This window comes from Amblyomma maculatum, chromosome 11 (assembly GCF_055883805.1).
Source record: "Amblyomma maculatum isolate TAMU_Amacu chromosome 11, ASM5588380v1, whole genome shotgun sequence".
Taxonomy (NCBI): domain Eukaryota; kingdom Metazoa; phylum Arthropoda; class Arachnida; order Ixodida; family Ixodidae; genus Amblyomma; species Amblyomma maculatum.
The window spans coordinates 152,680,669-152,686,103 of NC_139354.1; the positions used below are offsets into that span (position 1 = coordinate 152,680,669).

Below are 5,435 nucleotides of genomic sequence, written 5' to 3' on the forward strand. Positions count from 1 at the left end.
CAGTACACACAACAGGGAAAACGAAAAAAAAGAAATATGTGCGTCGCAACAACTACGACGACAAATACGGCAACCAAGAAATGGGTTCGGAAACGCACCATCAATTATTCTGCATCGCCCAGTATCATAGCACAAACAAAACGCTGATGAAGAGCATCACTACGTTTCGCGTACTATTATTTTTTTTTTACTGCATTCACCGTTTAATACAGGAGAGACGTATCATAGCAAAGCACCCGCGCAAAAGAATGGCGAAAATGTTCAAGCTCACCTCAAGCCGACGAAGCCAGCGCGACTCGCATGGCAGTCCAAAGAGCAACGGAAGAACGTCGACACAAGTTCCCAGTCACTAAACAACTCCGAGAGGACGCGTGTCACCTCTGCATCAACACGAAGGGGTACAGAAAAACTTAGTTGCACGTTTTCCACGCTCGAAGGGGTCTATCATGTGTATCCAGCCGTAGCAGCCGCACTGCAGCCATTTTGAATCTTAATAAAGTTCGCAGTTAAGACTGCCTGAACGCTGTCTTTAAGCTCCGTCTTAACCGCTGTCTTAAACGCGCACTGAAAGTTTTGTGCAAGCGACTTAAGCCGTAGGGAAATCTAGGCTAAGAACGCTGGCCATAGGGACATACAGAGCCAACCGAGATAGACTTGATGCCTGCACAAAGCCTATGAACGAGCTGGACAGTCACGACGTTTGCCGCAATATTTCACCGAGAGGTGGCAACGCCTTAGAAGTAGCGCTTGGCTTGACGCTCATATGCGCGTTTTTGTTTTTGTTTTAACTCTTGCCTTTCTTGCGTTGTTTTGTCAAATAAGGATGTGCGCGCCGCTTCTCGGCAGCTTTACAAAATAACTGAAACTGCACTAAATCCCGTCGTCATGTTTTGGGAGGCCGTAAAACTAAATAGATGGTCACTCGTTGTGTGTTGATCGGCGTGGTGTGCGTTCGCTCACGTTTTCTCGTTCGTCGAATGCCTGCGGAGCGTCAGTATCGCGTGCTGCCCGTTGCAGATCTCCACTTGTGTCGTGAAAGTGCTTTCAGGGACAGGAAATATCCCTGCGAGTTTGAGCTGCAGCTGCGATCTCGCTTCGGCAGGGTCAGCATCCGTTAACCGAGCCCGACTCATCGCAGTCATGCGATAACTTCATACTGCCTGGTGCTTCTGGCGTTGAAGTTTTTGCTACCGGCGGCTTTCTCATAAAGGCTAGTGAACCGGTCGGCGTGGACGAGTCGACAGCAAGCCGGGCAGTAAGAAGAGTCGTTGTCGCACTGAAACGGAACGCCGCAGCCTGGACACGGTAAGAGACGCCGTTGTCATTTCACCCATTTTGCCTATTGTGATGTTTCTTGACCAGTAGAGTCAAGGCAGGAAGAAATAGAAGAAAGTGCTTAAATCGTGTACTTTTATTTAGCGGTTGTTGTGATATACAGGGCCCATAGCGGACGTTAGCAACAGCGAAGCAATATTTTCAGGAACGTTTATTTTTTTCACCTATTACGGTCATAAGCGTTTATTGCCTTGATCGAGCACAACGGTACCGATTGCGCACCTTGACGGGGTTTGCATCATACAGGGTCTACGACAAGTTTTTTTTTTTTTTTTTTTTAGGCTTGCCATGTGGCATAGAATGAGGCTGTCTTTTAACTTAAAGGGAATCATGCAGTCTATTTTATTCAAGGAATCGGAGCAAGCTCCGGCTCTTAATTTGTCCATTAGCCACAAGTGTAAATGTTCCTCCTGTGTAGCCGACAGCCGATCCAACTTCTTGTAGTCGTCTTATTCTTGACGGCTGCATTCCTGGGCATGTCCATAAAATGTGGCGAAGATCCATCTCGGCAGCTGGCCTTGGACACTTAGGGCATGTGCTCTGCACTGCATCCTCTTCAGAGCCTCATCGGCACGTCACCGATGGAGTAAGGGACGACAAGTCTTGCTACGCAATAGCATCAGCATGGAATTCAATCTCGGTTTTGTGCCGCCACATGATTACCTGCAACTGTAACTGATGAATATGCGCACCAGAAGTGATACAGGTTTCCTGCTTTACAGCTGGCCATCCCAGGATGAGCTGCCGGGCTGCATGAGCGACTTCTGTGCTGCTGGATGTTTCTCTGGCATCGTGGGCGCCATCGATGCCACTCATGTCAAGATCCAGGCCCATGAGCTGTACGAGGGAGCGTACATATAAATAGGCATTTCTACCACTCCATCTTCGTGCAGCTTGCAGTGGACAGCAAGTGCCAGATCCTCGATGTGGTCGCAAAGTGGCCCGGTGGCACATATGACGCACGAGTGCTCACACACAGCGCCCTCGCTCAGCTCTTCAAACCGGGCACTCACACCGGCATCCTGCTGCAGTGGCTATCCATGCAGACTTTGGCTCCAGAATGCGGACATGTGCGGCAAAAAGCGATACAGTGCAGCTCACGGCACCACCAGAGCAGTGATTGAAAGGTAGGTGCGCAGCACATTCTAAATATTGGATTGCATGGTATCCCGGGCACTGACCGGTTGTGGATGTCCGTGTTGTTCGAACAGCTTGGTACAGTTGCAAGTGTTGTTGAGCGAACAATGTATGCTGAAAGAAATTAACTTTGATGTCGCATTTGTTTACTAGTTAAATAACACTGCAGTCAAATAACTTTGGCCAAGCCTGTGGGAGGGGGGAGCTTTTCAGCAAACAAACAAATTATGGTTGGGTGTCAGTCGAGTTATATTTGTTGAATGACACATATCAATATTTACTTAGCAATTAGATTTGTTCAAAAATCATAGCATTATTTTGTCATTTGAGCATGATATATATTTCCTTAAATGAAGGTATCGAAATATTTCCATTCATTAATGATGCAATGGTATTTACTGCATTACATTTCACCGGACACGTTTACAGGTTGTGTGATAGCCTGGAAGAACAAATGCTCAAAACATACATTCCATGTACAGCATATTATGAAGATGTCAGTTCCATAAACCACAGGTTACTCAGAGCAGATGTGGCGTTATTTGAAATGCATCATGATGGAGAGAAAATTTTTATTATTCTGCATATGCATTCACTTTGACTGCAGCAACTTGCGTTACGCGCGTCACCAACTTTATAGTGGCATTGCATAGCCCACTCACGATGGTTTTTTTTTTTTTGTAGGACAATAGGGCAGCTGAAACGCTGCTTCCATTCCCTCCATGATCAGCAGCACATGTCACTGGACCATGTGTGGACCAGCATCATGACGAGGTGCTAACTCCACAACGTGTCCCAGGAGTATGCGTGCAGCATAGGCAAGCAAATGGAAGTGCAAGATGAAGTGTCTGTACATGCTTATCCTCACTGGGGTTATAGATTTATGCTGCGCGAAGGCATGGTGCAGCAAGATTTCTCCTGCTTTAAGTACAGTTATGTGAAATGAATTATGCCTGTGCTAGTCACTGAGATTAATGTTTTCACTGGGTGACTTCTCATGACCGGATAACTATGCAAATGTGCTTATTTCACTATGTGCTACGTCAGTCTTGTATTGACATCCTGAAGCCTACGCAAGAGTGTGCATTGAAGTATTTGCTGTTGAGCTGTTTAGCATTGCAGTACATATAGAGCATAACAGATGGAGCATAAACATCTTTTTACTTTATTTTGGTTGTAACGTCCAATTCGAGACATGTAAACAGGAGATTATATTTGAGCACTAAGCTTAATGTCTACCTGCAGTGGAGTTACAGTGGTTAGGGTGCTCAACTACTGCACCCGAAGATGAGGATTGAATCCTGGCCGTGGTGGCCACATTTCGATGGAGACAAAAACATAGGCGCCCGTCTGCTGTGCAATGTCAGTGATTGTTAATAGATCCGAGGTGGTCGAAATTTTCCTACCTCTCCACTACTGCATCTCTCATAGCTTGAGTCACTGTGGGATGTTAAGCCCAATAAATGAAACCAAGCATAACCTTAACATTGGTTACACCAAGAGTAGGTTCAGTGTGGTAAAGTATGGTACTTAACAGATTACAGATATGTTTTTAAGCTGTGAATTTTTTATTTTAATACCTACAATATATATTTTGTTACAGTCTGTGCAGTAAATTGTTAAACATGCAATATGTTTTTCCATCACTCAAAGATTGCCATTTTGTCAAATACTTGCATGGCATCAGAGTGCAATGGTAAACTCTGGGAGACTTGGTGAATGTATGCAAAAGTAGAAGCGCGGGCTACCATATTGTGGTAGGTGTTCACAGCCCCAGATTTTGTATAAATTGTCTCGTATGGCATCCATGGCAGCAATGCTCGGACGAGTCATGTGGCATAAAAATAAAATGCGAACTACCTGCTCAAAGTGTAACGAGTAATTTTGCCATCAACTTTCAATGATCACACCTGTATTATTGGCAGTGCTTACATTGCAATTACAGTTGCGACAACTGAAGAGTATATATAGGGCCACAGAAAACTGTCTTATTATTTGCAGGTACAATATTCAACAACATTTTGGTTGTTGAATATTGTCCGTCCTGTGTGTCTCGCTGTGTCCTTTTCCTTTTTGCGCTATGCACCAATCGAACCATCACCAACTCGCCCACGCTTCCACTCTTGCAAATTTTGGTTAACCTTGTATTAGAATGTTTATAGCCTTTTGTAGCACTCCTCACCCACCGTGATTCAAATCATGTGCATGTTTTGTTGCGTCAAGTTTTTATGTCAACTAAGCTTTTCTGCATTATACTCTTGCAAGTGCTTCAAAAGTATTAATTCCACCCTTTGAGACCAATACCTGTAACCATTACAAACTGTTGTTTGTTATTTATTCTCTGCTGCTCACTATGTAGCGTGACCTGCAGAACAAATATCAGCATGTCTGGTGTGTGTAAGGCATCTACAACTGTCATTTTGTACTTTTCTCAAGTATATGTTGTTTTGCTTGTATGATAATATTTCTTGCCAATGTGGGCCACCATTTCCTCAATTGTATGCTGCGAGAACAGTATATGCAAATGATTTTGCTCAATGTCGTGCTGGTGCTGGTCACGTGCTTGCATTAAATCGCCTCAAGGGCTACTGATCTTGCATATCTGCATATGGTTGCAATACCACTCGTAACCTGTGCACATCCAACACCCAGAACAGGCGAAAATTATATGACTGGAAGAAAAGTACCCGGTCGTTTTTGTTTATCTGCAGGAAAAAACGGTGAGAGCAAATGGTGTGGTTGCACAAGTATACCACATTACTGTCATGGTGGCAACTGCTGTAGTCATATGAATAGCTGTATTTGTCAACAATACTGTAACATATTTGTGTTCATTTGTGATTCAGAAATTGGGGTGTGGAGTACTGACATTTTGATATACAAATCGAGTACATTTGTGGGGAAGAATGCATTAGAATAAATATTCTACAAACTGGTGCAAAAATATTAAAAATTAATAAAAA

General features: G+C 44.1%; 1 long non-coding RNA gene across 1 annotated transcript; it reads left to right on the forward strand.

Annotated features, from left to right (window-relative positions):
- The first annotated feature begins 805 nt into the window (after positions 1-805).
- LOC146175197 (uncharacterized) lies at positions 806-3,761 on the forward strand. The gene is made up of 3 exons (XR_014702143.1): positions 806-1,305; positions 2,058-2,462; positions 3,157-3,761. It is a non-coding gene; the product is annotated as an uncharacterized LOC146175197 (long non-coding RNA).
- Positions 3,762-5,435: the final 1,674 nt, after the last annotated feature.